The sequence below is a fragment of the Marmota monax genome, unplaced genomic scaffold (genome assembly GCF_021218885.2).
Source record: "Marmota monax isolate L192 unplaced genomic scaffold, Marmota_monax_Labrador192_F-V1.1 WCK01_AAM20220418_F8-fsc00018, whole genome shotgun sequence".
NCBI classification, from domain to species: domain Eukaryota; kingdom Metazoa; phylum Chordata; class Mammalia; order Rodentia; family Sciuridae; genus Marmota; species Marmota monax.
The window spans coordinates 15,313,965-15,338,966 of record NW_026692201.1 but is presented as its reverse complement, the minus strand read 5'-3'; the positions used below and the strand labels follow the sequence as shown (position 1 = coordinate 15,338,966).

At 34.8% G+C, this 25,002-nt stretch overlaps 1 long non-coding RNA gene across 2 annotated transcripts in view; it reads right to left on the bottom strand.

Moving 5' to 3' along the window:
- Nucleotides 1-25,002, bottom strand: part of LOC124081916 (uncharacterized) — a 46,215-nt gene that overhangs the window by 10,944 nt on the left and 10,269 nt on the right. Inside the window, exon 2 of one of the 2 annotated variants that reach the window (XR_006848184.2) lies at nt 11,680-11,773. The exons of the other annotated variant lie outside the window; for it this stretch is intronic. This is a non-coding gene — a long non-coding RNA (uncharacterized LOC124081916). The remainder of the gene's footprint in view (nt 1-11,679; nt 11,774-25,002) is intronic. 2 annotated transcript variants of the gene reach the window in all.

Here is a 25,002-nt window from a genome sequence, read left to right as displayed (position 1 = left end):
TCTTTCTGGTGAACTGATGCTCAGATACCTCCCTCCCACAGAGACTATGGTGTGCATGAAATGACATTCCTTGGAATTCTCCAGAGACTGCAATTTCTCAAGGACACTTCAGTTGGGCTCTCAGAATCAGGAATGAAAATGTCAAAGCCAGAAGAGTGAGTCTGAAAATGGGAATCCTCACTATGGAACAGTATTAGTTATCTAGAATATGTGGTGAATTTCTCAGTCCCTTGTTTACAACTCAGGAGTGATTTAGGCATTAAGAGAAGCAGCATAGTTATTTCCCATGTTTAAGCCCTGAACTTTATACTCTATTGATTGCTATTATTTCTTTAGAAAACCCAGTGACACAGATGTGTATTTGTCCCTTTGTTCAAATAAAAGGAACTGAAGCACAGCAAAGATAAAGAATTAGTTTCCAAATGGCTTATATTTTAAAATATATTAAATCAATTTAAAAAAGAACTGGCTTGAATAAAAAATAAATAAATAATTTTTAAAAATATTTATTTTTTAAACGTTTGTTGATACAATATCTTTATTTCATTTTTATGTTGTGCTGAGGATTGAACCCTCATCTGTGATAGGCGAGCACTCTACAACTGAGCCACAACCATAGCCCCCCCCCCATTACAATATTTTTAAGGTCTGAAAGATACATAATTTGGGGCTAGGGTTGTAGCTCAGTGGTAGAGCACTTTCTTAGCATGTGTGAGGCATTAGGTTCAATTCTCAGCATTGCATATAAATAAATAAATAAACAAATGTCCATTAACAACTAATAAAAATACTTTTTAAAAAGATACATAAATTGCCCTTAATTTAAAACTTTGTTTTTCTAGAAGCATTTCAGTTTTGTATTTCAATGAAAGTCTAAAAAGTCTGTTCCCAAATATATATATGGTTAAGAAATTTAATCTGGCCATGTTTTTAAGAATTCAAAACTTGTACATTTAAACCAAATCACATTTTTTATTTATTTAGGTAAACCAGTCCTGAAAGAAGAAAAAAAATCCGACCCTGTTAAGCTTTGAATTTGAAGTTGAGTTTTACATGGTGGGCAATCTTTTCCGTCTCCCTTTTCACTAACTCATGTCCCACAGATCTGGCTTAGTTTTTCTGATATTTACAGTTCTTCTTCAGTAACCTTGTCAAGTCAGTTCTTTTATTATATGGGGATGAAGAAATAAAGTTTTATTGCTTTTCAAGTTCAAACTTAATGTATATTGTTCACAAAGTGATGGGGGAAAGGCCATTTTGAAGGAAATTATTCACACTGTCAAGTAAAGAGGTGAAGGTAGGTGACCTGTAAGCTGCGGTCCTGTCTATAACTTCTTGACCTCTCTGGGCTTCAGATTTCCCATCTGCCCAGTAAAGAGCTGGTTTCCAGCTCCCCAAGTTCTTAGTCCTTCCCATCATGAATTTTACCTTATCATTAACTACAGGCAGTATGTAATGTTTGAACTGTTGTATTCACTAATTTTTACTTAATATTTGTTTTAAACCAATTCTTTTTAATTTTAAACTTAAATAAGTATGTTTTAAAAGAAAGCTTTATATCCCTGCCATTAAAAAAAAGAGTGTCATCCACATAGATGGTAATCTGAAAATTTTTAATTTAATGAAAACCATACAGTATTATTAAATTCTAGTTCTACATAGTTGTCTGCTGAAGACTCTGAGCCTGAGGCTTGTCTTCTATTTCTTAAAAAGGAAGATAAAAGTGTTAGAGAGTTCTTTGTTAGCATCAGACTGAGACTTTCTTCTTGATATAATTAGAAGTCTGAAAAAAAAACCTGAAAAGAAGCTAATTTTCCCATTGCGTCACTCACTGTCCATATGCTTCTTAAAATTATATTGTACACACTAGTGGTACACATCCCTAACCCTGTGGTTGGGGGGCTTGGGGAAGCTGGATTGAATTTTGTCCAAGGTGTCTTCCAGCTACAATTTATTATACTGCAGACCAGTAATTTCACTTTATAGACACACAAGAGATATTAAAGGTGCATTTCTCTTCTGATGCTTCAAAATGCAGAAACACAAACATCTTATAGTAAGAGCTGACTCCTCTCAGTACTCCATGACTCTGGGTAACTTGTTCAGACACGAAAAGGTAATGAGGAAGTGTGAATAAGAGCAGGAATGAGAATCCAACTGGTCAACTTGATTTGGTTGTTGTAAAAGACCTTTATCTAACAATCAGATTGAAAAATTTCATTAAATCAGAAGAAACTATTTTTGTCGGAGCTGAAAGGCAAATGCTGGGATCAGTTTGACAAAGTAGTAGATGTCTTTTGTAAAGAATTGATGCAGTTTGGGAAATATTGCCAAACTTACTCAACCATCTTTAACTTGTTCTGACAGTGACCATTCATATGGTGAAAGTAAATGTTTAAAAGCTTAAATGAATAGCTATTTCTAAAGTACCATCTCACAGTTTTATTTGTATTTTTTTTTTTTTTGCTATAAGCTTGTACAATTAGACACAGAGAAAACCTCCATTGAAAAACTTTGCTTTCTCCTTTGTAGAGAGTTTCTAGAGTTACACAAATGACTAAAGCTTAGAATCTTTTCATTATCCAGCATGAAGTAAAATGAATAATTAGAGCTGCCTCGCACGGAAAATCAGTGAGAAAATTCATTTTTACTTCCACTGCCAACATAAAACACCATAATGGCAATTGAGATATCAATATTTTTTAATAAACCATTTTACTTGACAGGAACTCCAAGGAACTGTATCCATTTGTCTAAGTCATACAGGCAATACCTTCATAAGATTAACTCTGGTGTTAGCTGTTTCAGACCCTTGATTCTAAGAGCAATGGTGATTCACCATCACCAAAAGCAGTCTCAAAAAGACCCCATGGCATTTGTCATTGTGAGACACTAATTTTCAGTTAGTGCAAGCTTCTGTTTCTCCCTTATGCCTTGATCCACTTAATTCCTACTTCATTCTGTCAAGAAAAATAAAATAAAATAAACATAGCCTGGGTACATGAGCTACAAGGCAAATTATCCCTATACCTAAAAAATCAGAAATTGGATTAGGATCTTCAAATTCAAAAACTTGGCATTTTGGAAAACAGTAATGTGGGACTCAGGAGCCTGGCTTCTGAAAGACTAGCTCTATCACTAACAGTGTGACAGCACTTTGCTAATCTTTAGTATCCCTGTCCTAAAAAAAGGGATGAGAAGAAATCTATACAGCTGCTTCTTGCTTGAAAATCCAATCATTCTGTTTACCTGCTATGGTGCTATAGGGATATCTAGTGTTTAAAATAATGTTTAATAATCTCTAAGTAGCAAGCCAGACTGGTAAAAGATTTTTTAAAAGACCAGGCAACATAAACTCTCATCAGTCCTGGACCTTATTAAGGGATTAATAATAGACCCACAATTAGATGTACATTGTGTTTCTGATTTGCTAGTTAACACATTGACTTTCCTATATATTGACTTTTGGGAAGCTAAAAAATGATAGATATGGACCAAACCATTAAGTATATAACCTTCAAATATACCTGCATTAAAATTTTATTTATTGCATTCATTTTAATTGTATTGTGGTTAAAATTTCAAAGGGATAAATACCTCTGTTTATTTGAGAACCTTAGCTTTGAAACATTTATCACTAAAATAAACACAGACTGATACCCAACAATTAAATATAAAAATGTCCATGACTAATATGGGTCCTTGTGTAAAATCAATGACCCACTTTAAGCTTTACAGGAGGAGCATGTGAAATATTTCTATTCTAAAGAAATATTTCTATTCTAAAGGACTAGCTGACAAAATGCACCAAAACTTTTATTCACTTCTAGTCTTCCATTACAGCATCATCCGACAACCTAAAACTTTTGCCAAAGCCTATGTTTTCTAGATATTTTGACAAAACAAAGAAATGCATTTATTTTAAATTTGAACCCAAATGTGATCATTTGCAATTAACATGATTTTAAACTGTAACATTCTGTTTCCCAAGAGCAATTATCTGACTAAGAACTATTGCAGGTAATGGATATTTTGTTCTGCCAATATTTTGTTGAAATCCAGTTTTTCTAAATGGATAACTGGCAAACTTCAATGGGGTTCTGTGACTCAACTTATGATTAAAGTTATTCTGGAGACATAATCTTCAGTTTGATGATCATTCACTCAGCAACCAGGGTTCTGCTATGTGTCAGATACATAGTAATCTCATGTGCATTCCTTAGCAAATCACATTTTCTAATGGAATCAAATAAAAACTATCTAGTGACTCAAGCATTAAATTATATTCCAGAGGCCAAATGTCAACCCATTCATAAAAAGAGAGAGACAGAAAAAAAATAAGGGGGGGGGGCGGGACCTGAGACTAAATACCATGAGAATTAGATCCTGAGATTCCCTTCAGCTCTGACTCACTTTCCTGGATTATATACTTTACACACCTGATTTTCTTCATGGAGAGGAGGCTGCATAGCACAGTGATGATGCTGCCTCTGCAGCCAAATTTGCTTTTGAATCCTCACTTCTCCACTTCCTAGATTCAGAACTTGAGCAAGTTTTTAAAACCTCTTTAAGACTAAGTTTCTGCTTCTCTAAGTTGGAAATATGCTGCAGGGATAAAATGAGATAATGTGGGTAAAGCTCTTAGTACTGCGCCTGGCAAATGATAAGCACTCAGGAAAGTGTAGCTTCAATTTAATCTTGTCATTAGCAGACCATAGAGATGACAGATGAACTAAGATTTATTAAGTTCCTAGTGCTCCTTGGGCAAAATGAGGTTCTAGAAATTACCCTGTCCCCATTTCCTCTCCCCACCCTCACCCCACACGAGTTTCTTCTTTATGGGTTCGAAAACTAATTCTCTAGCTTGTGTATCATCCTTTTTTTTTTTTTTTCATCTCCTGTTTCTAATTCCTGATGATTCATTTTAGAAATATCTATGTACATCAGCAAAATCATCAGCAGAGAAAAATAAAAATGATGAAAATTAAATTATTACCTGAAATTTGTTTATTAGTAGATATTTCTAAGTGCTATAATTTATCATTATTTTATCCTTTTGACTTATGCTTTTTTTATTTTCCAAATTTTTAGATTGACATGCATTATTTTTTGAAAGAAAAATGTATTTAAAAAGTATGCATGGCTGGAGGAAGTTATTTATTAAACTCAATAAAGATGTGATTATGGCGGATTGTGTGAAATAACTGGAGCACGCAATGAGGACTAGAGGAAAATCATTTTAGTGAAAATCCCAGGACTTAGAGTTAGAAGGCATTAGGTTAAATTCTAGTACAGTGATTTGACAGTTGTATGACCTTGGTCATTTAATCTTGCTAATCTTCGTTTCTCTCATCCATAAAATGGGGTAGTAATATTCTCCAGTAATTTTTTGGAATTTAGGTGAGATTGCATGTGAAAAATATATGAATTATGGCACAGAGTGGATGCTCAAATATGTTAATTGACTTGAAACCTAAAGACTAAATGTCTGAAAGAATTAAAAATTATTTTAGACTACCTAAAAGAATTAAGTGAGGCAGATCCAAAATGGTGGGCTAGAGGGAGACTGCATTCCTTGTTCCTCTGTGACCTGGGATTCAAGCAGTGGAGTTATTAGAATCTGTGAATTATTAGAGGACCCCCAACATCTGCTTCTGTGCAGGAATCCTGGCTGCCATGTCCACATAGGTCCCCTGGCCTCAACTTCTGAGCAGGACCCCCAGCCACTGCTCCTGTGTGTACCCCCATCTACCAACATTTAGCTATCTCTGCTAAACCCAAGGCCAATACCATTCTAAATGGAGAAAAATTGAAAACATTCCCTCTAAAAACTGGAACAAGACAGGGATGCCCTCTTTCACCACTTCTATTTAACACAGTTCTTGAAATTCTAGCCAGAGCAATTAAACAGATGAAAGAAATTAAAGGGATACGGATAGGAAAGGAAAAACTCAAACTGTTTATCACTATTTGCCAATGACATGATTCTATACATAGAGGATCCAAAAAATTCCACCAGAAAGTTTCTAGAACTACTACATGAATTCAGCAAAGTAGCAGGATATAAAAATCAACACCCACAAATGAAATGCATTTCTGTATATCAGTGACAAATGCTCTGAAAGAGAAACTAGAAAAACTTCCCCATTCACAATAGCCTCAAATAAATTTAATAAAATAATTGGAAAAAAACTTAATGAATGAGGTGAAAGACCCCTACAATGAAAACTACAGAACAGAAATTAAAGAAGACCTTAGAAGATGGAGAGATCTCTCTTATTCTTGGATAGGCAGAATTAATACTGTCAAAATTACCATACTACTAAAAGCACCATACAGATTTAATGCAATTCCAATTAAAATTCCAATGATATTCCTCATAGAAGTAGAAAAAGGAATCATGAAATTCATCTGGAAAAATAAGAGACCCAGAATAACAAAAGCAATCCTTAGCAAGAAGAGTGAAGCAGGTAGCATCACAATGCCAGACCTTAAACTATACTACAGAGCAATAGTAACAAACGGGGAATGGTATTGGCACCAAAATAGACCTGTAGACCAATGGTACAGAATAGAAGACACATAGACAAACTCATATAAATACAGTTATCTCATATTAGACAAAGGCACCAAAAACATATATTGGAGAAAAGATAGGCTCTTCAACAAATGGTGCTGGGAAAACTAGAAATCTATATGCAGCAAAATGAAATTAAGCCCCTATTTCTCACCTTACACAAAACTCAAAGTGGATCAAGGACCTAGGAATTAGACTAGAGACCTTGTGCCTAGAAGAAAAGGTAGACCCAAATCTTCATCATGTTGTATTAGGCTCTGACTTCCTTAAGACTCCTATAGCTCAAGAAACAAAATCAAGAATCAATAAATGGGATGGATTCAAACTGAAAAGCTTCTTCTCAGCAAAAGAAATAATCAATGAGGTGAAGAGAGCCTACATTTTGGGGGCAAATTTTTGCCACACACACATCAGATAGAGCACTAATCTCCAGAATATATAAGGAACTCAAAAAACTTAACACCAAAAAAAACAAAAAACAAAAAACAAACAAACCCAAATAACCCAATTAATAAATGGGCTAAGGATAATATACAACCAATCAACAAGTATATGGAAAAATTTTCAACATCTCTAGCAATTACAGAAATGCAAATCAAAACTGCTCTAAGATTCCATCTCACTCCAGTAAGAATGGCAATTATTAAGAATGCAAGCAACAATAAGTGTTTGCAAGGATATGGGGGAAAAGGCACACTCATACATTGCTGGTGGAACTACAAATTGGTGCAACCAATATGAAAAGCAGTATGGAGATTCCTTGGAAGACTTGGAATGGAGCCACCATTTGACCCAACTATCCCACTCCTCGATTTATACCCAAAGGACTTAAAAATAGCATACTATAATGGTGCAGCCACATCAATGTTTATAGGAGCACAGTTCACAATAGCTAAATTGTAGAACCAAACTAGATACCCTTCAGTAGATAAATGGATAAAGAAACTGTGGTGTATATATACACAATGAAATATTATTCAGCATTAAAAGAGAATAAAATCATAGCATTTGCAGGTAAATGGATGAAGTTGGAGATTATCATGCTAACTGAAGTTAGCTAATCCCCAAAAAACCAAAGGCTGAATGTTTTATCTGATAAGTGGCTGCTGATCCATAATGGTGGTGGGGAAGAGCATAGGAGGAATGGAGGAACTTTGGATAGGGCAAAGGAGAGGAAGGGGAAGAAAGGGGGCATTGGGGCAAGAAAGATGGTGGAATGAAATGGACATCATTAACCAATGAACATGTATAAAGACACAAATGGTGTGACTCTACTTTGTGTACAACCAGAGAAATGAAAAATTATGCTCCATATGTGTACTATGAATAGAAATGTATTCTGCTGTCATGTATACAAAATTAGAATAAATTAATAAATCTAATAAAAAGAATTAAGTGAAAATGTAGACAAAAATTCCTGCAATAATTGAAATTATCTCATGTATTTTGTTACCCCCTTCACTGTAACATGGTAAAAACTAAACTTAATATTTTCTCTCATACTTCCCACCAAAACCCAGATACTTTCCTTATCTTTATTAGTATTATTGATGAAAATATCCACTTTATAGTTCTGGAAGCTAATGACTTTGATCCTTCCCAACTCTTGACTTTGCAAGTCAATCTGCTCATATTTCCAATTAAGGTTTCCTCTGAAACGTATGTTTTGTTCCACCCTTTTCCTCCATTTCCATTGATAGAGTCCTGACACATGCTGCTCTTCTTCCACTCTTAATGGGGTTTAATTACACTAGTCTCTCCTCTTGACCGTACCCTAGATCTAATGACCCACAAATCTTCAAACTTCATTTTCATCACAACACTTTCTTTCATTAAAATCTTTAATCTAAATTCCTCATGTTGTATTCAAGAATCTCCTCTAAGCTATAATCGATTGCCCTTCCATCTAATATTATATTTCTACTTACATCAGCCCTGACTATCCTAAAGACACTAGTTTGGCACTTGGTTTTTCTATTCAAATTTATTCCATCATTGTTCCTTATACAGAACACCATGCCTTTGAACACTGCTTTCCTTCAGGGTTTCTTAATTTCAGCACTATTGATATTTTGAGTTGCATTATTCTTTTTGTGGGAAACTGTCCTGTGCAGTGAAGGATGTTTGTCAGCATTCCTGACCTCTATTTTGTTCCCAGACATCACCAAGTTTACCCTTTGGGGCAAAACTGCTCCCAGTTGAGGACCTCTGTTCTATGTTTTGCTCATGTGCCACAATAATTTTACTCTTAGGCACATAACAGTAAAAGTAGAAACAGCTTTTAAAACATTTATCCTAAATTTAGTAATTTAATCTATAATTGTTGTAATAAATATCCATGTAATTTCTAGAGTTGTACCAGAGGATGCAGAATACATTGCATTCATATGTCACATATTCTTCTGATAGGATGGTATTTGCCTCATTTAAAAGTATTATGCATTATTAAATAAAAAGGTATTCCCAATTCTAAGCCTTATCAGGAAAGTAAAAGACCTCATTTGTTTATTTTATTTTGCTGTTAATTGCATATATATATATATATACACAAAAATATATATACATATATATATTTTTCTTCTTGGTTATTTATATTAAACAAATATTCATGGCAGTGCAGAAGGAAAATGTAGTTCATGCCTGTTACTGTCTGTAATCCATATAAACATATTCACCAGTGGGTTTGTTAAATGTTAACGAATCTAGTATTAAGTGATTTTCATAATGCAAAATTATGGATTATGTAGACTACTATACAGGGGGTTAATAATATTCTACTGATGTTTAGGGAACAGGTTGAAGTTTTTGCATGCACCCAGAATGTGTTTTTCTTTTTCTCATTTTAAATAATAAAATATTTGCATTTTCTAGACAAGTTTTTCCTTCCTACACATTTTTGGGAGTAGATTAGATTCAGGTAATTAGGAGTACCTGTAGTTCCATTACTTAAATACTAAAAATATTAGGCTATGTGCTAAACACTAATATACACTATTTCTTTAAAACAAACTACCTCAACAAAGATAACTAGAAAGAAAAAATAGAGAATGGGTGTTGAACAGAAGTAGAGAATTTCATTTTACATTTTTTTAGAAAATATGTAGATTATACTGGTTCTTAACCCTGATACAAGATGAAAATATTGCTATTATCATTATAAGGACAGGGCATTCCATTCTTTTACTTTCCAATTCACTCCTCCATGCTCTGAATCCAAACTATTGCTTATTCCATTTCACTAATATTCTATTAGCCATGTTCATCAATAGCCTTTTAAGATGGATGCAATGGGTTTTAGTCCTCATCCTACATGACTTCTTGACTTGAACACCTTTGACCATTCAGTCCTTTTTAAACTACTCCATTCCCAAATACACACCCCATGCCTAGATTTCTCATCTCATCTGCAAATTCTACATTCCACTACACAATAGTTATCACAATTTGGTGTCTTACAGATGAACTTATGGTATAATTATGTGACACTGAATTCACATCTTTCTTACTCAAATCTGTGTTTTCTTTCTCTACTCCCATTTCAATAAATTACTTCAGACTACCTCATTTATGGAAATCCTTACTTATTGCCACTTCCTTCATTCTGAATCTCATGTTTTTTTTTATTTTTAAAACTTGTTCTAATTAGTTATACATGACAGTAAAATGCATTTCAACACATCATACATGAACTGAGTATAACTTCTCATTCATCTGTTGTACATGATGTAGAGTTAAATAGGTCATGGATTCATATATGCACATAGGGTAATAATGTCTGATACATCCTACTATCATTCCTACCCTCATGCTCCCTTACCTCCCTTCACTCCCCTCTGTTTAGTCCAAAATACTACTATTCTCCCACCTCTTGTTGTGAATTAGTATCCACATATCAGAGAAAACATTTGGCCTTTGGTTCTTTGGGATTGGCTTATTTTGCTTAGCATAATATTCTCCAGTTCCATCCATTTACTGGCAAATGCCATAATTTATTCTTCTTTAAGGCTGATTAATATTCCATTGTGTGCATATACAGCAGTTTCTTATCCATTCATCTGTTGAAGGGCAACTAGTTTGGTTCCATAGTTTAACTATTGTGAATTGAGTTGCTATAAACATTGATGTGGCTGTGTCACTGTAGTATGATGATTTTATGTCCTTTGGGTATAACCCTAGGAGTGGGATGACTGGATCAAATGGTAGTTTCATTCCAAGTTTTCTTAGGAATCTTCATACTGCTTTCCATAGTGGCTGCACCAATTTGCCATCCTAGCAACAATGTATGAGTGCACCTTTTTCCCACATCCTCACCAACATGTATTGTTGCTTGTCTGAATCTCATAATATTTGACCACTGTATGTGGCAACTTCCGAATTACTTTTTTAGGTGGTCAACTAAGTATTAAAATAAGTTGCTTATTTTCCTGAATTGACCAATCACATATGCTCAGATAGATGGATAATGACAAAGCTGTCAAACCATGCACAACATGAGACAAAATACAGCAAGATTGCAGGAAGAAGGCAGTGACAGCACAGGTGAAGAACAGGGGTCTTCAGGTCCAGGTGTGCCATGGAAAGTAGCCGAATTTGATCACCAAGAGATACAAAGGTAGTGCCAAATTCAGAGTTAGAAACAAGAACCAAAGATCAACTCCTGAAACCAACCAAGATAACTCAGAAACCAGGAAGCAGCAGTGGAAGGATCTGTAGAATTCTGCAGAATATTCCATTCTTTATCCAGACTGTCTTAATAAATTTGGGGTATATTTGCTAGTTATTATACAATAGCATCTTAAAATATGTCATGAGACATATAGGATACCTCCTTTCAAGAAGTGAGGTAAAATATTTCAAATGAGTGTCACAATAGGATATGGTTGGATTGAGCCAGAAATAGGCCATAGAAAGGGATAACTAAATAAACTATTTGAGAAAAAGGTGAAATTTATGTATAATTATATGTCATATTTAGCTTCTTTATGTCAACGTCATTCTAGGAGATCTTAAGGTGAAGAACTTTACCTTCACTCATACTTAGCTGTCTCTTTTTATATTTACTCAGGCTACATTAGTCTTTCCCATAGTATAATTTTACTCACTTGAAACAGGATCTGATACAATTTGTTCTTGTTGCTTGAAGTGTATTAGAGAAAGTGTTGACAGAGTTGTTCTTTGGCTAAAATAGTAAAGAGCCTGTAAAAATAATTAGTTACAGATAAATAATAGGTATAGCAAAAGATGTAAATTCAGGTAAAGTAAATGCATGGAAATTGAAAAATTCTAAAATACTAATAAGTTTATTTAGAAATAAACTGATACAATGTTTTGTTTTCTAGTCAATATCAACTTGTAAAATAACCCTTAGGTTCTGAAAACCTACTGAGTCTTAATTTTTTTGCAAAACTTTTAGTGAAAGTTGATAAAACTATTTTTGTTGCTCTCAATGTTACAAAGCTGTATAGATAAAAGTTGAGGGTCATCACATTCCTTGGTTCATTGATGAATAAAAGAAATGTACAAAATGGAATTTGTAAATTACTGATTCTTCTTATTTTAAGAAACTTAACTGATATGGACAAAGTAAACAAATAATTTATAAGGTCTGTTTAGATCTTCATTTTAAAAAGCAAAATGCTTTCTTTGTTCTAATTATAGTCCACAATAATTTTGTGGGTTCCATTGTCCTCATGAGTAACTCTGAACTCTATCCTTATAAAGATGAAGAGTTATGGAGAGGATTATGTGAAATGCTATGTAGTTAAGAGTAATTAATAATGATCATAATATCCACTAATTAATAAATCCTTCTAATTGCAGTTACTTATAATAGTGAATTAAAAAGTGACTTCATGTTAATAGATCAATGAGAGAAAAAAAAGAAAGTCTTTATGTTTTGTACAGACTGGGTATATGGAAACTTAATAGATGACAGAACCTGTTAAAGATATAATTTAGGTGGCTTGACCATAGTTTTTTTTTTTTTTTTTTTTTTTTTAACAAATCTTCCAAGGAAAGATCTTTTTTCTCATTAGGCTCTCCATGTCCTCATGGTTCATTGTTAACAACTATCACAACATCTCCTTTGGATTAACATGATAAGATATCATAAATGCAACTCTGCAGAATAATCTGATTTCCTGTAAATCTGATATCTAAAAATACATATCTGCACAAACAAGGTGATCGTTTAAGAAAATGAACCAATCAACCAATATGAATTTAACTGATATTACTATGCCACATCAATGTCTAGTCTTCTATTGTTTCTAGTAAAATTATTTCACTTTTTTTTCAGTTCTCCGGACTAAACCCAGGCATGCTGTAGCACTGAGCTACATCTTCCAGCCTTTTTTATTTTTTATTTTGAGACAGCATCTCACTAAGTTTCTAAGGACAGTCTTAAACTTGAGACCCTCCTACCTCAGCCTTAGCATCTGGAAAAACTATCTTATGTCTTAATTTCACTCATGTAGATCATTATATGGGTCCTAAAAAAAAAAATCCAGTGAGATAGGCAGCACAGATTTTTCTCAATGTATACTGATAAGAAACAGAGACATATAGAATGTGGCCATGAAGTATCATAAAGAATGATGTCATTCATTCTGAATGGAGAAAAATTGAAGGCATTCCCTCTAAAATCTGGAACAAGACAGGGATGCCCTCTCTCACCACTACTGTTCAACATAGTTCTCGAAACACTGGCCAGAGCAATTAGACAGATGAAAGAAATTAAAGGCATCAAAATAGGAAAAGAAGAACTTAAATTATCACTATTTGCAGATGACATGATTCTATACCTAGCAGACCCAAAAGGGTCTACAAAGAAACTATTAGAGCTAATAAATGAATTCAGCAAAGTGGTAGGATATAAAATCAACACGCATAAATCAAAGGCATTCCTGTATATCAGCGACAAATCCTCTGAAATGGAAATGAGGACAACCACTCCATTCACAATATCTTTAAAAAAAATAAAATACTTGGGAATCAACCTAACAAAAGAGGTGAAAGACTTATACAATGAAAACTACAGAACCCTAAAGAGAGAAATAGAAGAAGATCTTAGAAGATGGAAAAATACACCCTGTTCATGGATAGGCAGAACTAACATCATCAAAATGGCGATATTACCAAAAGTTCTCTATAGGTTTAATGCAATGCCAATCAAAATCCCAACGGCATTTCTTGTAGAAATAGAGAAAGCAATCATGAAATTCATATGGAAAAATAAAAGACCCAGAATAGCAAAAACAATGCTAAGCAGGAAGTGTGAATCAGGCGGTATAGCGATACCAGACTTCAAACTATACTACAGAGCAATAGTAACAAAAACAGCATGGTACTGGTACCAAAACAGGCGGGTGGACCAATGGTACAGAATAGAGGACACAGAAACCAATCCACAAAACTACAACTACCTTATATTTGATAAAGGGGCTAAAAGCATGCAATGGAGGAAGGATAGCATCTTCAACAAATGGTGCTGGGAAAACTGGAAATCCATATGCAACAAAATGAAACTGAATCCCTTTCTCTCGCCATGCACAAAAGTGAATTCAAAATGGATCAAGGAGCTTGATATCAAATCAGAGACACGCCGTCTGATAGAAGAAAAAGTTGGCTACGATCTACATACTGTGGGGTCGGGCTCCAAATTCCTCAATAGGACACCCATAGCACAAAAGTTAATAACTAGAATCAACAAATGGGACTTACTCAAACTAAAATGTTTTTTCTCAGCAAAAGAAACAATAAGAGAGGTAAATAGAGAGCCTACATCCTGGGAACAAATCTTTACTCCTCACACTTCAGATAGAGCCCTAATATCCAGAGTATACAAAGAACTCAAAAAATTAGACAATAAGAGAACAAACAACCCAATCAACAAATGGGCCAAGGACCTGAACAGACACTTCTCAGAGGAGGACATACAGTCAATCAACAAGTACATGAAAAAATGCTCACCATCTCTAGCTGTCAGAGAAATGCAAATCAAAACCACCCTAAGATACCATCTCACTCCAGTTAGATTGGCAGCCATTATGAAGTCAAACAACAACAAGTGCTGGCGAGGATGTGGGGAAAAGGGTACACTTGTACATTGCTGGTGGGACTGCAAATTGGTGCAGCCAATTTGGAAAGCAGTATGGAGATTTCTTGGAAAGCTGGGAATGGAGCCACCATTTGACCCAGCTATTCCCCTTCTCGGTCTATTCCCTAAAGACCTAAAAAGAGCATGCTACAGGGACACTGCTACATCGATGTTCATAGCAGCACAATTCACAATAGCAAGACTGTGGAACCAACCTAGATGCCCTTCAATAGATGAATGGATAAAAAAAATGTGGCATTTATACACAATGGAGTATTACTCTGCATTAAAAAATGACAAAATCATAGAATTTGCAGGGAAATGGATGGCATTAGAGCAGATTATGCTAAGTGAAGCTAGCCAATCCCTAAAAAACAAATGCCAAATGTCTTCTTTGATATAAGGAGAGTAACTAAGAACAGAGTAGGGTCGAAGAGCATGAGAAGAAGATTAACATTAAACAGGGATGAGAGGTGGGAGGGAAAGGGAGAGAGAAGGGAAATTGCATGGAAATGGAAGGAGACCCTCAGAGTTATACAAAAATACATACAAGAGGAAGTGAGGGGAATGGGAAAAATAATACAAGGGGGAGAAATGAATGTCAGTAGAGGGGGCAGAGAGAGAAGAGGGGAGGGGAGGGGAGGGGAGGGGGGATAGTAGAGGATAGGAAAGGCAGCAGAACACAACAGACACGAGTATGGCAATATGTAAATCAATGGATGTGTAACTGATGTGATTCTGCAATCTGTATATGGGGTAAAAATGGGAGCTCATAACCCACTTGAATCAAAGTGTGAAATATGATATATCAAGAACTATGTAATGTTTTGAACAGCCAACAATAAAAAATTAAAAAAAAAATAAACTAAGAATAGAAATACCATGTGAAAAAAATAAATAAAAAATAAAGAATGATGTCAATTATGTCTTCTCTAAAATAAGGAGTAGGGGAGGGATGAGCATCTCAACAGCAAGAAGTGACAAATGAACACTAAGATTGTTAGGGTCTGTAAACAAGTCAAGATGGAGCCTGGCATTTTGCCATAGGGAGTGGTTTGTGAAGTAACGGTATCTAGTTTATTTTAATTAAGATAAGCTGTGTGGAATGTATATATACCCCTCCTGTCCTACAATAAATGGCTCCCACTCCTGCTGTATCAATCTACACAAGTTGCTCGTCACTTACCCCCCCCCCCCCGTTAGTTTGTTGCAGCTGGACTGAGGCAGATGGTGACCCCTACTGGGAGCCCGGGGACACTCGGGGGTAAGTGACGAAAAAAAGCTGCCCATCCCTAGATAGGACGGGAGCAAATCTGCTCGTCCCTAGGCAAATAGGGCGAGAGGAAAAATGGCCATTGTGAGAAAATGGAAAAGATTGATACAGTATGTTTGTGTCTTGTTTTGTCTCAGTGTATTGTATTGTCTTTGTGATGAAAATATGGAAGGGGTGAGAAGTAAACTACTAAGGGAAGGAGGCACCCCAGTGGAACCAAGAATAGTTAGGGCTTGTGTTGATGGAAGCCCAGGAACTCCAGTCAGAAAGAAGAAAGTTCAGAGGAGGAAGGAATATCAGGAAAAAAGTTGCAGCAAAAGGCTATTACTGAATACTTTTCGTTACGGGAGGGTGCGTGAATCGACTTGGCGGCTGCCACATGCGCGAGCTGGTCACAGCACAGCAAGGATTTTCCAAGTGGCGGCAGCCGGCTCTTCCCCGCCCCCCCACCAGGGGAGCAGGACACCACTGTGAGAGCCCAAATCCAGACCTGACCCGGAGGCACAGTCTCTCAGGCTCTTGCTCCCTGTGCCCAGTGGCAGTTTGAGTCCGAACACTTCCCGGACTCTCCCTGGGGCCATCTGGGGCTGCCCAGGATGCTGCAGGCAGAAGACAGCCTGCTTCCCTGAAGTTTGATCATTTCCAAGGCCAGTAACTACAATGGTTCTCCCACACCTGGAAGCTAATGAGTAATGAGCACTATTTCAAATGTAAAAAACCTTGAGATAATGTACTAAATTGTTCAGAAGGTTGTTTTCTTAGTGCCTGCTGGAATACTACAGGATTTTCTTTAGCATCATTGCCGGAGTTCCTGCCTTCATTCCAGTGCCGGTGAGGACGAGGGTGGAAGAATTTCCAGTGTTGCTAAGAACCGGACGAGACTTCGGATCAAGCTAGCTGCCTGCAGAATTTACCTGGACTGTGATTTACCTGGACTGTGAGTTAATCTATTGAGACACTGCTTTACCTGGACTGAGACAACAAACTGTAATCTACAACAAATTGTAACTCGGTATCTTTGCTAATGGTGTCATTGCTGGTATAATTTTTCCAAGGGCTTCTTGCATGGAGCCATCAATTGGCTTGGTATTGTGGCATTTTGTATCCTCCCCTTCTGCTTGTAGCAGATTATTTATGGTGTTTGTGTAAAAACCACTATGGTCGTTATTTAAATTAAACAGAAGGGGGAAATGTTAGGGTCTGTAAACAAGTCAAGATGGAGCCTGGCATTTTGCCAGAGGGAGTGGTTTGTGAAGTAACGCCAGTGAGCCATTAAGTGTGGAGATTCCTTATTGGTTGACTGCTGTATCTAGTTTATGTTAATTAAGATAAGCTGTGTGGAATGTATATATACCCCTCCTGTCCTACAATAAACGGCTCCCACTCTAGCTGTATCAATGTACACAAGTTGCTCGTCACCCCCCGGTTATTTTGCTGCAGCCGGACTGCGGCATAAGATTCTACAGAGAGAATAAATTGGCCTTATAGAGATCTTTATTTCAATACCCAAAGGCTCTTTAGAGTTTTTCTAGTTGAAGAGCCTCCAGTTCCAGGAAACTTGCACATGGTGTTCACTTTAAATACTGACTTCCAAAACAGCTTGATTTTAGTCTGAAGGTGAAGGAGGGATATTTATCTGATTAGATTACATGGAAAACCAGAAATCAGGTGGGGGTGGAAGTGGTGGACCTTCTAAAACTCTTAAAGATCTTTTTAATTCCTTTGTTGATAAACTGGTCCTGGTTAAAGCTAAAATCCTGAAAAAAAAAAAAAGAGGTAACAAAAGAAAAACAATCTCATAAGGAGTGTATAAGAGTTGAGCTAATGTTGTATCTGACAAGTTCTTTTTAATCCTAAGCATGTTCAAGAAATGGTGGATGGGTAGCTGTCCAGAATGTAGTTGGGTGGTGGGGCACTAGCCTAGTATGTTCTAGGTCCTCAATTCAATCCCTAGCACAAGAAAAAAAAGGAAGAAATAAAGAAAGTGAGAGAGAAGAAGGAAGGAATTGCATCTTTACAGTTAAGACAATGTCTTTGTCCCTGGCTGACATTAATAATAACAGAAGAAAAAAGATCCTTGGCTAAATAATAAAGGGAAAGAAGTACAGAATGAAGATGTGACAAAGGAAAAACAGCAGACCTTGGCAAAGTATAAAGGAAAAGGAAAAGAAAGTGAACCTCTCCTGTTTCAAAGAGTATCCAAAAAAAAAAAAAAAAGCAAAAAACATAACCATAGCTAGTATAATTTAGTTACATATCAACATACAAATCAGTTAAATTTATATCCAAGGTCAATGGCACATTTTCTTATTGCAAATCTTATATTCAGTACTATATAAGTTACAAGCATCAATCCTGGCCAAAAAGTGGACATTAAAAAATATATATATGTGTGGGCTAAGGCTGTGGCTCAGTGGTAGAGTGCTTGCCTGGCATCTGTGAGGCACTGGGTTCGATTCTCAGTACTGCAAATGAATAAATAAAATAAAAGTCTATCAACAGCTAAAAAAAAATTAAAGAAAAAATATACCTAACTTACTAAATAGAGATGTTTTCATAGATGCATTTTAAATATTAGCTCTCTAAAATCAGAATAATAAATTAAAATCATAATTTAGTGAGATGGAAATTTTTTTTCATTTTAGGTAATGTAAAATACATGTATTTCTGTATCCACAAAAAATTTTAATTTAATTTTACTGATGTATGTTTGATAAACCTAAAATTTTAAACATGTTCTTTTACTAAAATGTCATTTTGCACACATATTTAATTTGCTTCCAGTATTTTTTCGCATATGTTTATTGACTTTTAGCTTAGTCTCTGAGTTCTTAAGAAATAATTCCCCCTCCTTGAGATGAAGAGTGATTTAACTCCGGTGGTGCATCTGAAAACTTAATTGTAAGTAAATAAACACAACACTTAGTATAGAGAAATTATAATAGTAAAAATAACTACCTGAAGTTTTCTCAGTCCTTACTTTGTATCACATAAGGCATTTTGGTAGATAACTCAATTAGTCATCCTCCATTTCAGAATAGAGACTCAATATGGTGTTTCTATACTGTACTATGAATATGAACAATTTTTTTGCTGAAATAAATTAAAATTGATTGGTTAGTGATACCTACCTGAGATAAATACACTTGGGTAAGTTCTGTTCCTTGGCTAACAATATCTCCCAAAGAAACGTTCCCACTCTATTTTTATTGCACATATGGTAAAGAAAAGGAAGTGAATATCTTTGGAAGTGTTAAGACAAAGCACACAATTGTGAGATTGAAATGCTTGGTGGATAGATCCTATTTTCTCTAAAAGAAACTATCTTTCAGTTTATCGCTGCTTCAAACAATCGTTTAGTGGTATTCTGACATCAGTTTAGTCACACATTTTGTAGCACTGCTAAAGATAGAATCTAAAACTTGTGATGCTCACCTCATTCGGGACTGTATAGATTTTTAACAGAAAAGAAATGGAAAGCGGTTTTACATTAAACCAGGAGTCATAAACCTCAGTCAGCAGGTGAAGAGAGCAATCTGAATTCACAAATTCTTTACATTAAACTGTATGTGGCCCCAACTGCTCAGATAATTTCAAAACCTATCTGATTTTTCTGTTATTCATGGCTAGCATCCATTCTGATTGGTTGCTGTATCCATTCTATTTGGTCCCTTTATATTTAACAGCTTTATCAAGGTAAAATTGATATATAACAAACTGCTCAAACTTAACTGTATATTTAAATATTTACCTATGTAAACACCGGTGAAACTATCACTACAACAAAGATATTGAACATATCTATCACACCAAAAGTTTCCTTGTTGTTCTTTGTAATTCCTGCCCTCTGACCCTTCTTACTACTATTCTACTTTCTGTCACTATACATTAGCTGACTGTTACATATATGATTTATACTTTTTTTCTCCTAGCGTCTCTCAGTCAGCATAAGATGATGTTGTAAAATGTATCAGTGGTTTATTCTTTTGTATTACTAAATAATATTCCGTTGTCATAATATACTACGATTTGTTTATCTATTTACCTGTAATGGAATGTTGCCTAAATTTTTAGGGTTATTGGAACTATGCATCATTGGGCTTTAAATGGATATACAATGATAGTCTGCTTGTTTTTCTAAACATAGTAAGTATTTATCATAATGTAACTCTTCAAAGGTATATTTCTGTTTCAAAAATGTCAACACCTCAGAGGTGGCAAGCTGTTGCATTCCTCCCCAAATTTAGTTGGGGTCAGTATATTAAAATAATTGATTATCTCGATCAGTCAACAAATGCTTGAGTGACCTAAGTACTCAAATTAGAAAAAATGGCTGATCTGAGATCTTTGAAAACAAACAGCTTTCCACTGGAGTTCATTTATCCTTTCCTTACTTGCTTTTTTATGTCTATTTGTTTGGAGAAACTACATAAAACTTAGGCATTTTTAATATTTATAAATAAAAATTAGTTATAGACTTATATTTATAGCTAATCTAAGAGGAGACAGCATCTATCTATTTAGCAGGGAAAAATTTTTAAATTTTTCTTCTACCCCCAGCTCCCAGTACTGGGGATTGAACTCAGTGGCTCTCTACCACTGAGCTACCTCCCCAGCCTTTTTGTGTTTTTTATTTTGACACAATTTTTTTCCTGCTAAGTAGCTGAGGAAGCCCTCAAACTTGTGATCCACCTATCTCAGCCTCCCAAGCAGCTGAGATTCTAGGAATGCACCACTGGGCCTGGCTTAATTTTTATTTCTGAATTTTGATAGCTATTTCAAAAACTAAAACTAAATTGTTTATTTTTAAATTGGAAAAAAATCTATTGATGTTGTTCTTTTAATTGAAGGATATAGACCAAGATGAAGCAGATTTCTAATTTTACTGATTGGCACTATAGGAAAATGCTCATATTTCACAGGTATGCCATTATTAATGCCAAATCCTGTGGTCCTTTTTCATGCAGAATTCCCACTGGGAGTACCACATGAGAAAGAAGTGCAGGATGAGACCCGATTATTATAACTCACAAGACTAATTATGACTTTGAGTTTTCCTGGATAAGCTAATTCTTTCTGCACCCTGGGATCAGTAAGTACAAAAGTGGTCTCACAAGGGTTTCACTGCATTTAACATTACATGCATTTACAAATAAATTCAGAGAAATTAAATAGCACTTCAGTTCTCCTCTAGTTTATTTGAGATTTGTTTCTAAAATTATTTGAGAAAAATTTAAAAGACAATGCCACAGGTGTATTTTTACTACATAATAATAAAGAGACACACACTAATCATTTATTTTTTGGCCCCGACTCATTTATTTTAAATAGACTGTTTATTTTTATTGGCATCACTGATGAATAAGACTACAGAGGGACTTGGGAAAGCAAGGATTACAGAGAACTTGAAAGAAAGGACGACAGACAAATAGGAATTGGAAGGAAAAGACAGAGAAGGACTGTTACAAGATGAAAGAGACTGGCAGGAGGGGTGCTGCTGAATTTTTATTTTTATTTGTGGAGACCCTTATGAATGACATAAAATGATTAGATATTCTTGAGTGATTTGAAATCTGTTTGAGTTTTTGGTCTGACAAATCTCACAAACACTGATTCCAGGGTTTTCTATGATGCCACTATCAACAAATCCCTCCGACAGCCTTTTTTATTCAGTAGCCCATTGTACATCCATATGAGAGGGAGATTCTTTGTGTACCAAGTAATTTCCATGTTGTGAGGTTTCTTGTCTTCAGTTACCTCCAGTTTTATGCTTTAGTCAGAAAACTCAAATAGCATTCAAAAAGGAAAAACTCAAAGCAATATAGACTTTTGTGCCTTTTACAAAGAATTAGGGCTGTGTGCCCCTACCAATATGGCAATATATTATATAAGGTCAATACTCCTTTTCACATGCCTCTAATACAGATGCATTTTATGAGGTAGAACAGCAAACACTGAATCACTCTAGTAGAGATACACAAAACAAGTAATTATAGCTAGTTGCAGAAAAATAATTATGCAGTTGTGTGATGAAAACCAGTTTTTAACTGGGAGGGGAAATTCTATCAAAAAAAAAAGTGGAAAAGCTAAATGTTGTGCTCTGGGAAGCAAGGCTATTCTGTAAAACTTCCTAATGCAGCTGTATCATCAAGGAGAGGTACCATACTTTTTATTTTATAATAACCCATTGAATACTGCATGTAATATAGGAGGCTGGTGTGCACTTGCACACATAATTACTGCTATTTTCTGTTTACTTTTCTATCTTAAGTGACCATTTTCTCTATTATCAATTCATCTAATATTTTAGCAAGAATACCCTTTATTGTCACTTAATGCTTACCAGGTAGTCCTTGATTATGATTAAATAGACACCTAGGATCACTAGCAGTTCTATTTGGAGTTAGCTATTACTATCATAAATGTTACTGCATATTCTAAATGTCCAAGATATAGAAAATAGCATTTAATGTAGAAAAAAAGACTAACAAGGCTCTATTTGTAATGCAGCACATATTTTTCTATATGTATAGTAGACATTAATGAAATGTGTACATTTCCACAGAAGATATTTATCTCAAATATCTACAGTGTTCACTTTGCTTTTACATGTTCCTAGTCCCCATTGAAGTCAAGAGGATTTTGTTTCCTTACTGTTAAGCATGGCTGTTCTGGGCCTTTTAACTAAATCTACCACCATGAATGAACTTAGAGCAGAAATAGCAAGTACAGCTACATTTAGGCTTATATCAGCATTTCCATTTAACACATTTTAAAACTACATTTTAAGAATGTGGAGGTTATGACATGAAGTGACAAAACCCAAGCGTATGAGCTGGATGAAACTATCTTTAGCCAGGCTTCCTGGGCCAACACAGTGAAGTATGTGGTCTAAAGAAAGAAGCTCAGCTTTGCCTCTGAATTTTCAGGAGTGTGAAGGCTCTTTTTAAAGTCTTCATATTAAACGTATCTTATCTATATACCATAATGGCATCTGTGGCCAGCAAACAAGGCTGTGAGGCTGAAGGAAGTTTCCATCCTAATCCAGCTTCTTGCTGCTTCCTCCCACTACGGCCATATACTGGTCTCCATACCACTACAAAACGAAAGAACAAACAAATAAGACTTCCTTTGGGACAATTTCCATGGTTAGTTTCAACTGAAATGTAACTTTTCTGAGTGTAGTATTTTGAGTTACTAAACTCTGAAACCGGTTTAGTATTTGGGGGTTGGAAAAGAATTGGTTAAGAGAAAAACTTTAAAAATCCACTTTATTGTATTATGGTCAGTGTAAATAAAGGACAAATGTATCTACATTGAACATGTCAGTATATATGCATCTCTATGTTCTTATAAAATGCAGGGACCTTGGTGCACACACTCAGGGTTCTATATTCGTTTTATCTTAGTTATTATCACTAATATCTTTGGGACACTTATCAATTATGAATGTTTTTTCATTTTACAACTGTGTAAAGCTTGACAATAAATATACATGTTGGTGTGATATACTGCTTTGTCATTTATACTACATTATTGTATACTATATTTTAAATGTTTTAGTAAACATTTTCTAAGTAATTTCGTGATACAGTATAACCCAATATAAATTCTGAAGTTGTATGTATTGTGGTTTTTAATAATATTAAATCTTTGGCTATTTTGCTAGTTAGTTACTTCATTTTTTAAAAGGTAATGTTCTCTTTTAAAACTCAGAAAAATGTTTGTTACTAATCTCAAGTGCTTATTTTGGCTTAGGGTATACTTGTGATTATTCTGGTTATTTAATATTAATAATTACTCTCCTTAAAAAGTAGATCTACTCATTTGGGGGATTGGGATTTTTAATGTAACATTAAGATTAGTGTGATTAAGTACTTTGAATTCTTAAATATTCATTTAAGCACTTCTAACAAATCTAAGTTGAATGCTTTTAAAAGTTCTTCTAAAACCATTGTCAGTTTTATTTTGTAAAATCTGCTTCAAAAATTAGTCTACCACTGTGAAAGAAATGCTTTTAATAGAGAGATGAAGAAAGGGGGGATGGGAGATTCAGAAGGAGAAAAATGTCAAGTGAATCAATATGATTAATTAAATTAAATGTGGATTCATAAAACTCATATTCCAGATTTACACAATATATTCACAGTGACATTTAAAGCATGTTTTTGAAAATCCCTAAATAAAGTCCCATGTACATGAAGACATTTTTCATCTTTAAAAAATAAAAAAGTTACCTATATAATAGAATCATAACTTTACTGCTAACTGATACATGTTTCAATGGTTCTTTGATAGAAAAGCAGGATAAAATTTAATATGTAAAAGTTTTAAGGAAAATATGCCTATTTTTGCTTCTGAGATGTTTATGCTTAAGCCTATAGATAATCTTGACTAAGAATATAACATAAAGGGTTTTGTTTTAAATTCATATAAAGGTCATTTTGGTGTTAACCCATTAAATTTACAACTCTTATGCTGCTCTTCTGCTGGGTCACTAAATTGTTAAAACTTAGTAGATCAAATATTTATAAGACTAAATGTTAATTTTTACAAGTTCTGAAATGAGATATAGAGGGAAGGAACTGGTTCTCAGCTTTCTGAAATACATGGTTTTTTAAAAACTCAGGTGACACAAAGACAAAAGTGATACCTTAAGCCTCCTTGTAGAATTAATATCTATGAATGACAAAAATGACAACAGGGTCTTTAACACACACAACACCTAAAATAAGAGATTTGGAGAGAATGCCCAGGTTCAGACTGTACTAACTAGTATGATTTGTATGTAAGTTAATTTAACTTAAGAAAATTAATAGTCATTAGATACTAACTTTGAGTTGTTTATGATTACTCTCCCACAAAATTCTACTAATGTTAGTGGTTTTCTCCTCCAATCTTATGTATTTTGTGTTAGCATAAAGCCTTTTTTTATTCTTGTTTTCGTGAGGAGTTTATAATATTGCTTTCACAAAAATTCAGTCATAGCTCAAGCTATTTTAACAAATGACAATTTTTTCCCCTGTAAAAAAAAAAAAAAGGTTCCAAGATAAA